The sequence below is a fragment of the Mus caroli genome, chromosome 7 (assembly GCF_900094665.2).
Source record: "Mus caroli chromosome 7, CAROLI_EIJ_v1.1, whole genome shotgun sequence".
Lineage (NCBI taxonomy): Eukaryota > Metazoa > Chordata > Mammalia > Rodentia > Muridae > Mus > Mus caroli.
In genome coordinates, this window is record NC_034576.1 from 75642148 (window position 1) to 75653043 (window position 10896).

Genomic DNA, 10896 nt, shown 5'->3' on the forward strand with positions numbered 1-10896 from the left:
TCAATTGAGAGGCAGAAGCAGAAGTGGATCTCCATGAGTTGCAGGCCAGCCTGGTCTCTACCTAGCAAGTTCCTGATCCTCTAGTACTGGAGAGTGAGTCCCGTCTAAGTAAATAGAGACTCAATGGTTTTGTGCAACATGATTCAGTACAAGAATACAATTTGGCTTTAACTTCTTTACATTTTCAAGGCTTATTTCCATCGTAAAAATAGAGAGTGGACTGGAAAGAAGGATCAGCAGTTAGGAGCTCTTACCGCTCCTCCAGAGGACTCAGGTTCCATTTCCCAACCCTCTGACTCCAGTTCCAAGGCATCTGACCCCCTTCTTCTGGCCTCTGCAGGCACCAGGCATATACATGCAGGCAAAATGCCCATACGCATAAATTTCTAAAAGGAAAATATATGAACAAGTATCTCAGAAGATGTTCAGATTTTTCAAATAGAATTTCATTCCTTTTGTACTTGGGTGCACATCTGCTGCCCCAAAGCTTGTTCTGGTTGGGTAATTATGTAGTGAGACAAGTACCATCTCAAACTGATTCTTCTTCAGATAAACACACACACACACACACACATATATATTTACACATATTTTAGAGGGCAGCTGATTTGACTTATGACAAACTGCGTGCTCCAGTTTCAGAAAATTGATTTGCCAGGTTAAAGTTAAAGGTTAAAGTTTAATAATAAAGTTTTAAAATTGCCCCTGTAGCCTTGGTATTCTGTTTCTTCTATGAGCATTTATATGGAAAATTCAACATTTCATATGCTGTCCAGGAAAATGGCAGCAACAATTGGAGCTTAAACTTTTAATCATTTTCTATATTTATTTTTTAATATCATCCTAAAGAGATCTGGTTACTGATGAATCCAAAAAGCTTTTAAAAAATACCATTAATAGTGTCTTTTTAAGCAGCCTTTTATCCTAGGGAAGAGCTCAGCCTCTGCCCAGCCATGTAATTAATCCTGATAACACCACCTGAGCCAGGCTGAAGTCCATCTCCAGGACTCCAGTTTACACTGAGGGAAATGGAGAGCCTGAGGTTTTCTCAGTGATGGAAGCAGATGGCGAGCCAGAATCCCCCAGTACCCAAATTAAAGAAGAAAGAGAAAGATTGGGGGGGGGGTTGCTCCAGATATCCTGTCCCAACTTTGAAGCTTGCTATCAATGTGAAACTTTCTGACAGACTATGCACACCCCTCTATAGGCCACAGTTCTCTCCTTGGTAAAGAGAGCTGGTTGGATAGACAGAATCCCAGGGGTTTTCGCCAGTATTGAAGCCTGGGGACCTCTGGTCAGACAAGGAGTCAAGATGCCAGCCTCAGCGGTAGCTTGACGCAGCCTTGATGGCCATCCCTACCACCAGGTAGCCAGTTGGCTGGGATCATCACTTCTGTCTTCCTGTCAGCCTCACCAGTGGTAGAAAGTTAAAGCAGAAACTAGCTGCCCTCTCATACAGCTCTTGTTCCCACTATGGCATGGAGGCACAGGAAATGCTCAACATGGCACCCAAAGTGGTGAGCAAGGTGAGTGAGTGTCTCTTAGGCAGTTTTGTTCTTATGATGGGAAATAGGACCAGCCCCCACACCCCTTCTATGATTCTGACTGAATTCACTAGGTCTTGTGTGCTCAAAAGTTAACCTCTAGATCATCCTGAAATATGCTGGACTGTTCTAAAATAACCTGTCTGGCAGCACATGAAGTCCATCTATACAGGGTTGTATCAGAACAGTGAAGCATCTATGCAGTCATGTTGCCTCCTTACCATTGTCCTGAGAGCAAGCTGCTGTGACCTATTTCATAAGCCTCCAAGTGACCCTGCTACTTGGGAGGGCTTTGTTCTGCAAAGGGCTTTGTCACCCACTCCTCTCTCTCTCTCTCCTAAGACCCCTTGTCTCTCCTCTCCCATCCTTTCCCACTATTTTTTCTAACTGTGTCACCTGGATCTACTGCCTGGATCTGGCATATAGCTTCAGCATGTCCTGTAAGTGTTCATGTACTGGAAGTTTCATACTTAGTATGGCAAGGTGTCAAGAAACTTTACCATAAATGCATGATTATGTACCAGAGTATTCTGCCTTCTCCAGAGAATTCCTACTGCTCTAGTGTCCAGTCTCACCATGTGACTTATCCCTCTCCCACATTTTTCTGCCGTAATTCCATGCCCATGGTGTCAACTAACCAAAGGTGTCTCACCAGAACCAAGCAGAGGGCAGCACCATGTTCCTAGACTTCTAAAATGATGAGCTAAATAAATCTCTTTGTCTATCACTTAGAAAAAAGTATTTTGGTTCAGGAACTGAAAATGGATGAATACACTGGTGCCCTGTAAGATGGCTCCCTGGCACTTCTTGTTCAATAATGAAGAACAAATAGCCATTGATGATAATTCACCTCTAGGCATCTCTGATCTTCCCAGATTCCATCCTCAGACCATCTATCTGCCAATGATTCCCTTCTCCTCACTTGCTGAATGGGTCCCAGTGAACCTACCTAGGAACTGCAGTCCACTGGGCACCACATCAATATCTTTCACCTGTGGATGTCTTTTATCTCTTCTCAACACCAATGAGCTTTAGGCTTCCCTGTTTCGGTCCACTATCATAAGTCTCTAAGAGAACAGCCCCACGCATGTCTGTAAACACTGACCAAGGTTCACTTTGGCTCTCTGCAATCTCAGCCCACTGGCTGTTGTCTGTGTTCGTCACAGTGGTGGGACTCTGCCATGTCCTCCCCACTTGATACCTGAGCTAGTATGTTTTGTGGTCAAGTCTTACTTGCTACTTTTATCATTCCTCTTACATGCATCACTTCATTATCTACTGTAATAAATCAAGTGGGGCTATTCATCAACATCATCTAAGAAGTCTTAGAGACGTAATGTCCCCAGAGCCCACTGGCATCAAGCCTGATGCACTCTAGTACAAGACTTGAATGCGCCTCATCTTTGTATTTGCCCTGGAAATGACCTGGGGTTAAAGAATTTAGTTGTTTATGTGAGGGGGGGTGGGGATTCTAAGTGTCCCTATGGTATCATCACTATGGATGTGGAACTGGAAAAATCTAACATTCTAACTTGCTGATCATTGCCTGGAAGCCATGAGCATAGTCTCCAGTGACTACTGCAACCAATACCACAGTCAGGATGACTTAAAATAACAGAAACCCCTTGTCTCACAGAAGTCTAAAGAGAGATGTTGGTATCGTTGCCCCCACTTCAAGGCTCCACAGGAGTATCTGGCCCACACCTTTCTTTGAATGCTCTGGTAGCTCTGATGTGTTTTGGTTGGTGACTAATCCCTGCCTTGCCTTCATGTAACCACCTTGTGTTTTGTCTTCATGTGTCAATCTCGCACTCCTTTGTACATCCGGGATGATGTCATCTGGAAATCCTTCATTATATCTGCAAAGACCTTTTTCCCCACATGCCACACCCATAGTCGGTAGAACTTCAGATTTTGGTGTAAGAGTGATACTTTTCTACAATGGAACTTAGCTATCTCATTTCCTATCAACTGAAGGTGAAGAATTTACTCCTAACAGCAATATGCTTCATGTAACTCTTGGCACATAGAAGTTCATAGTTTAATGCTAACGAGACAATATAGTTATCAAGTGGGTTTTTAGATCAAACAACCAATCATGATCAAGGTGGACCTAGGAACTACGCCTTTAATTCCAAGTCTAGAGCTTTTGCCACCATGGGAAAGCAGCCCAGTTCTTCAGCCTAGTTAAGTGTGACATGCAGTGCCTACATCATATATCAAGCACTGGATAATTTGGTGCCCTGTGTGGAGAATAAAGACACTGAGGCACAGAGCAACACCTGTGCGCTGTAGTGATATGTTCTGCGGTGAGCCCTGGTGTCCAGATTCCAAATCCACAGTCGTCTTCTCTTCCTTTAGCCACAGCCTTGGAGGGAGGGAGACCAGTGCAGCAGCTCCGTCTATTTCCATCCACTGAAAGTACATAATGGGTCACAGTTCTGATTCCAAACTCAGCATTGATGGGGTTCTCCCAGAGCCCCCCAACCCCAGCCTGGCTAGGAACATGTTTTGATTTTTTTGTGTGTGTGTTGTATATGCATGCTATAGGTGTATATGTGCATGTATGGGTGTATGCTACTATATATATATATATATATATATATATATATATATATATATATATATATGGTGGTCAGAGGACAACCTTGTGCAACCTTGTGAGTTCAGTTGCCTCCATCCACCTTCATGTGAGTCCCAGAGATTGAACTTGTGTCACCAGGCTTGTGAGATAAATACCTTGACACTGAATCATCTTGTAGTCCTCATCTTTCTGTGTCTAAATCTCTTGTCTTTACTCCAGCCTCCTCTATGATCCCTTCCATCATTTTCCAAGATACTATAAACAGAGTAAGAAACTATATACTTTTTCATTATATGCTTGGCTAAGAGAAGCTTAGAAACATGATAGGAAAAGGCATTCTCTATAGAAATCATGGGTGAGGGAAGGCTACTTGGTAGAAACACCAAACCTAGAGGAACCACAGACACGACCACCAACCCTGGCCATCTATAATGCACAGAAATTCCATAACCCTGTCACAGGAGGTTCCATCTATTTCCACTGGGTTGTCCTAATGTATAGTGAGCATTTTACACCTCCTTAGTCCTCCATCACCATCATCCCCCAGCCTCCACCTCCGTTTCACCTCTGCTTCATGGTTCCCTAAGTCCCAGCTTTCTTGGGAAATGCACTCAGCTCTGATAATATTCTTTCATGTCCTGCTGCCTTTCCTCCTAAGCACAAAGTGGGACTTGAAAATGTTTGTCTGTGTGATTATCTGCAAATCTCAGGAGATGTGCTCATTATTTTCACCACTGTATGCTGTGGCACATAATAAGCATTCGATGAATCTTTGTTCAAGAAATGGATGGTTTAAAAGGCACCTTTCAAAGTACAGTATGCTCATACATACATTGGCTTGGAGTTTTCTTCAAGGGCACTATGAGCCCAATGTGCTCAGCGCCTTGCTTTTCCACGAAAGCTTTAGAACTACTTTATGTTGGTGTAAAGATAAGCCTAATTAAAACTGCATACATGAGTTTGAGGACTGTGGACCCCTCAGTGGCATTCACTTGCTCTGTCTATAAACGTGGTTTGCCTTTTCATTTATTTAGGTCTTCTTTAAAAGTCTAAATGATGGAGCTGGAGTGATGGTCAGAGGTTAAGAGCACAGGCTGTTCTTCCACAATTCCCAGCACGGGGCAGCTCACAACCATCTGTCATTCAAGTCCCAGGGGATTCAATGCTAACCTCCTAGCCTCTGCAGACACCAGGCACACATGTGGTACATAGACATATAGAAATATAAACACCCATGTACACATAATACATGTTTAAAATCTGATATGCAAGTCTTTATCACCTGATTTATTCCTCAGGTGCCGCCCCCTATCATTTTATTATGCCCTAATGGTTGCATATAAACGCAGTTTCGTTTCATGTGTTCCTTTCAGAGTAGCATCAATTATTATTTTCATGATTTCCTGTAGCTCTTTTGGATTCTCAACACAGATCTCCATGTCCAAGCTGTGACAGTCATTGATCATCTAATTTGTTTCTTTGACTGAGAGTTCAACAAAATGTTTTAAAAGGTGTTGCCAGGGCAAGCAATCTTGTTCCTCCCTGTTAAACAGTTCTAATGGGTTTTCATGGGGAGACTGTCTATGGGTTATCTTTGGAATTGCCTTTAGCAAGTTAAAAAATATATATATATCTGCTCTTCATTTGCTTAAGGATCCTTAGCATGCACAGGGCCTGTTTAGGTGCGCACCAGATCCTCTGTGTTTATATTATAGCTATTAGCTCAGGATTTTTATGGGACTCCTGACTCTGAGCACTAGTGAGTCTCTGACTCTTGCGACCACTATTAGGAATCTCTTTCTGTTGGGATGTCATATCCAACTCCAATATGATAGTTTTTGCTTCATCTTGTATTTTATCATGTTGAGAGAAAAAAAAAATCTCAACGGAAGCAGAATGACTGAGTGTGAAATAAAATATGAAAGAAGAGAGGGAAAAAAGATTGCACACCGTGAATCTCTCACATTTATTATTATAATCATGTCTTTCTCTTTTAATGCACTTAGTGACTAACATTAACCAGCTTCTGATTTAAGCCAAGCTTTCCTTCTGGTGAAATCTTTTTGTTCAGGAGCATTACTTTTCCTGATATTAATATTGCTTGAAGAATGAGCGTCCCTGAGCAATTTATTTGTAAAATTGTGTTTTGCCACGTGCCTTCAAGCATTCTGTGCACTAACACTTCAGGTATAAAATCCAGACCGAAGAGTATTCCCTTGTAATCTCTCTGACACATCTCAAATGCTATCCTGAAAGTCCCCTATACCCTCCCCCCCTCCACCCCACTCCCCAACCCACCCACTCCCACTTCCTGGCCCTGGCACTCCCCTGTACTGGGGCATATGATCCTCGGAAGGCCTCTCATCCCATTGATGGCCACCTAGGCCATCTCTGCTACACATGCAACTAGAGACACAATTCAAGGGGGGGCGGGGGGGATATTGTTGTTCCTCCTATAGGGTTGCTGACCCCTTCAGCTCCTTGGGTACTTTCTCTAGCTCCTTCTTTAGGGGCCCTGTGTCCATGTTATAGATGACTGTAAGCATCCACTTCTGTATTTGCCAGGCACTGGCATAGGGGAGGCATTATTTTAAACTCAAGTTTCTGCTTTGGCTCCTTTGGAATGTTTCCTATAAATTCTAGCTCCAAACATACTGAAAGGCCAGACTGTGACTGAAGAATCCCCAGAAGGATCTGGGAAAAACGGCTCAGTAAGGTGCTTGCCTTGCAAGCATGAGAACCTGAGTTCAACCCCCAATACCCCCCATTGAAAAGCCAGCCCTGATGGTGCTCCACGGTAATATCTACACTGGGAAGGTAGATCCCTGGGGCTCGCTGGACAGCCATCCTGGCCTGCTTGGTGAGTTCCAGGCCAATGAGAAACCCTTTCTCAAAAAGAAAAAGGCAGAAAGAGGAGGAAGGGCTAGAGAGATGGCTCAATGTTTAAAGAGTACTGGCTCTTCTACAGAGGAGCCAGGTTTAGTACCCAGCACCCTTACAACTCCTATCCTTCTAGTTTAGGAATCTGATACTTTCTTCCAGGAGCCTCTGCAGACACTAGACATCATGTATACGCAGCAGACATTATAGTTATACTCATGAGGTTTGAAATAGATAACACTTAATGATTGACGTACTACATATGTGCCCCTGCACGCTTGAGTACACGTGCACACAAAACAGTTCTCCAGAGAAACCATGCATCTTTTCGGTTTGGTTTTGTTCTAGAAACTTCTGCTGTTCTTCTATATCTAGATCCAAGGATGGCTGTTCCTGGGTTTACAAAGTCCTTAGTCCCATCATGACCCATCTCTTTTTTTTTGTTGTTTGTTTGTTTGCTGACGCCTGTGTGCCTCAGCACACCCTTCCAGCCCTGCATAACCAACTCTAACACGGGTTTGATATATAGACTTGTGTGGAGAGTGGGTAGTGCATCCTCAAAAGCTCAGAGCTACCTTGGAGCCTGGGAAACAGAGCCTTTAAAAAAACACTCAAGCTAGGATTGGGTAGCATTGGTTGAAGGTAGGCCCTAAATCCAATGGCTGTTGGCCTAATAAAAAGAGAATAATTTACATGTGAAAGCGGAGGACGAGGTGGGGGGGAGGGAATGAAAGCAGAGGTTAGGGTGGAAAGTCCTACAATTAAGATAAACCACTTCAAGCTAGGAGAGAGAGACATCAGTTCACCTCCAGAACCTCCTGAAGGAACTAGCTGTGTCCACACCTCCAACTGGATGGATTTCCAGCCTCCAGAGCTGTGAGAGGGAAGATAAATTCTTTGTCTAGGGCCATCCCGCTTGTGGAGTTTGCCACAGCGGAACGATGCCAAAGACCACTGCTGCTGCTTGTGTTCTTGCAAAATGGATGGCTTTAAGAGTATCTTTAACATATATGCCTAACATTGCACCACCAGTCATGGCTGTTCCACCCTCCTTTTCACTAACACGTTCTTTGTGACTCATCCATAGAACATACACATCCTTCCAGCCAGCCACTGCTATAGAAGGCTGAGATCAGCAGGTCTGATTCTCATGCCAGATGACTTGTGTGTGGCAATTTCTTTTGTTTACGTATTGAAAGGTGGGGCAGCTGTGTCACAAACACTGCCTATTTCCGCTGAAAAGACTACTTGCAGAGCTTAACAGAAATAACTGTACTTGCCTCGCCCCTCACAACCCTTGAATGTTTCTCTAGCCTTACAGTCCACCCACACCCGCCACTCTTTGACTGTCTACATTTTGCTAGCATAGCGGGTGGATTTCTAAGATGCTACGTGCCTATTTTGGATTAACAGTTCAGAACTTCCGACAGCGGACCGTACTCTTTATATCCATTGAAAGTAATAATAATCTGGAACTCCAAAGGGTTTTTACTTAATTGCTACATCCGTCCAAACTACCTCTGTGGAAAACAACCTTGAAGGTGCTTGCAGTTAGGCTAGCTGGTGAATGTATAGCATTCTCAGCTCTAGGCAAGTAGAAGCACGAAGCTCAGAAGCCCAGGGCCATCCTCAACTATATATTATCAGGTTTGGAGGAATCCTGAGTTATGCGATACCCCGTCCCAGATAAATACATGTACATGTGAAATTTTTAAACATTTACGTTGCTTAGAAATAACCATTTTTGTAACTGTGTGTTACATAAATAGCTTTTTATGGAAAGTAATTTTCAGAGCAGGAGAGAAGGCAAATTTTTGTTTTTCCAAATCTTTTTAATGTCTGGCTTGGTGAAAGATAGCTGGTTTCTAACCTTAGCTTCTATTTTGTTCCACCTCGAACTCATGACAATATTCCTTTCTGGGATTACTGGCAAAAGTCACCACTCTGGAGCCTCTTAAAAAAATGTTAACTGAACTACTCATAGTAAAATTCTATTTCTGTCCTTTTAGGTTTTCTTTTAGACAGAGTCTCTCTAGCCTAGGTGGGCTTTGCCCCACCACATCTAGTTTATGTGGTACTAGAGAGCAGCGGCAAGGTTCTGAGCATGTCCATCACTCTACCCCACTGAGCTTGAATTCTCAGCCCCAACTCATGCTAATGTTCTGAATCACTAGCTGAAGCTAATCTGACTTCCAGAGGAGTCAGGAGAGAGACCATACCCAAGCTTCCCTAACAGTCTGCTTCAAATAGGTCTAATGTGGGTTCCCCTGCTTCAGTCCTTACCAAAGCAGGAATTCCATGGGAACCAGTCAGTTACCCTGCTGCCCTTCAGCCCCTGTCTACCTACAGAGACTTTCTTTGCTCGCTCCCACCATTTATGAAATGAAATTCTGCCCAATTCTACGATTTCAAGTAGAACAATTATGAGCCTTAAATTTGGTGTAATCTCTCCTTTTTTGACATAGGATTTCATGCAGCTCAGGCTGGCCCTCTGACTACTGTGTAGCCCTACAGGCTGATAGGTTATTTCTCTACCTGTGAGATGAGCCAGTTCAAATCAGATTATATTAAAGGCAGGTTTATTGGGAAGCTGCTCTCCCGCCCAGCCAGGGAGGATCCAAGGATGGAAACCAGGGATATTGCCATAGGGGAAGGTGGCAGGGGAAGAAGAGAAAAAGAAAGGGCTCACTCACAGAGAGGAGAAGAGAGAGCTGGAGAGAACAAAATGTTTGAATTATATAGGGAAGAGCCTCTTAGTTGAAAAGCAGCCCAGCCCCTGGGCTGGAAAGTTCAAGATTGGGGCCAAGGTATGCCAGGTAGGAACTGAGGGATGCTGGGAGAACCTGGAAGGCCAGGTCTGCTTTGACAAGTAAAATGGGCAAATGGGCACCTCAGTCCCATGTCCCAGGTCTGAAACCGAACACAGGCTTCTGAATTCCATTCTTTTGGTTGACAAATAAAGATAAGTGAGAAAAAAATAACTTTATTTTATATTTTGTTAGTGTGTTGTTGTGAGACAGGGTTTCTCTGTGGGGTCCTGGCTGTCCTGAAACACACTCTGTAGAGTGGACTGTCCTCAAACGCAAGAGATCTGCCTGCCCGGGACTAAAAGAGTATGTCCACACTCCTGGCTACAGATAGTTTTAGATGTCCCCCTTTAGTGCTGTACCAGAACTTAAATAGTAGCTTCTTAAATGCCTCTGTACAATTGAGTGACCTTTTTGTGCACTGTTGTGGGGAAAAGAAAAAAAAGGCATGTATATATCCTACGCTCTGAATAGGTCTTTGGCCCACTCCACTGCTTACTGATGGACCTTTGAGTTAATTGGCATGTGTCATGTGAGTGTTTCAACTCACCATACCAGCACACATAATGCTGCTACTACCAATCGCATTAGAAAAGTATGGGGAAATAAATGGCCAAGCCCATGGAGACAGATACACGCTTTCCAAACTTCTCACTTTGCCACAAAAGCCCTGTGAGAAGATGGCAGGTGTGTGGGGAGATGGTTTGTTAGTTCCAGAGCTCCTGCAGCCTCAGGCAGGAGCTAGACAAATAAAGCCCTAGTCAGACCCCAGCTGGGCAGCAGAGGGCAAGCTCAGTCTATCCTGTGACTGCCTACCTCCGAGGAGGGAGAGGAGCCCAGCAGGACACAGAGACGAAGCCACCAGAACCCGCCTGACTCTAATTGGACCGGAGGCGAACACCTCCCAGTGTCCATCATTTTCCATATGTAACTGATCCCAATAGCAGAATTCAACAACCATTTATTGAGCATTTGTTATCTTCCAGATGGAGACACCAGCAACAAAAGCATGAAACCAGCCATACTAGTCTCAGATGGTGTTTCTGCTTTGGTGCTGAGCCCTGGGCTGGGGGGTGGGGGG

General features: G+C 44.0%; 1 long non-coding RNA gene across 1 annotated transcript in view; it reads right to left on the minus strand.

Annotated features, from left to right (window-relative positions):
- Nucleotides 1–347: 347 nt before the first annotated feature.
- The window catches only part of LOC115031542, a 129197-nt gene continuing 118648 nt past the window's right edge, over nt 348–10896 (minus strand). Inside the window, exons 5-6 of the long non-coding RNA XR_003837200.1 lie at nt 3827–3959; nt 348–386 (exon numbers count right to left, since the gene is read on the minus strand). This is a non-coding gene — a long non-coding RNA (uncharacterized LOC115031542). The remainder of the gene's footprint in view (nt 387–3826; nt 3960–10896) is intronic.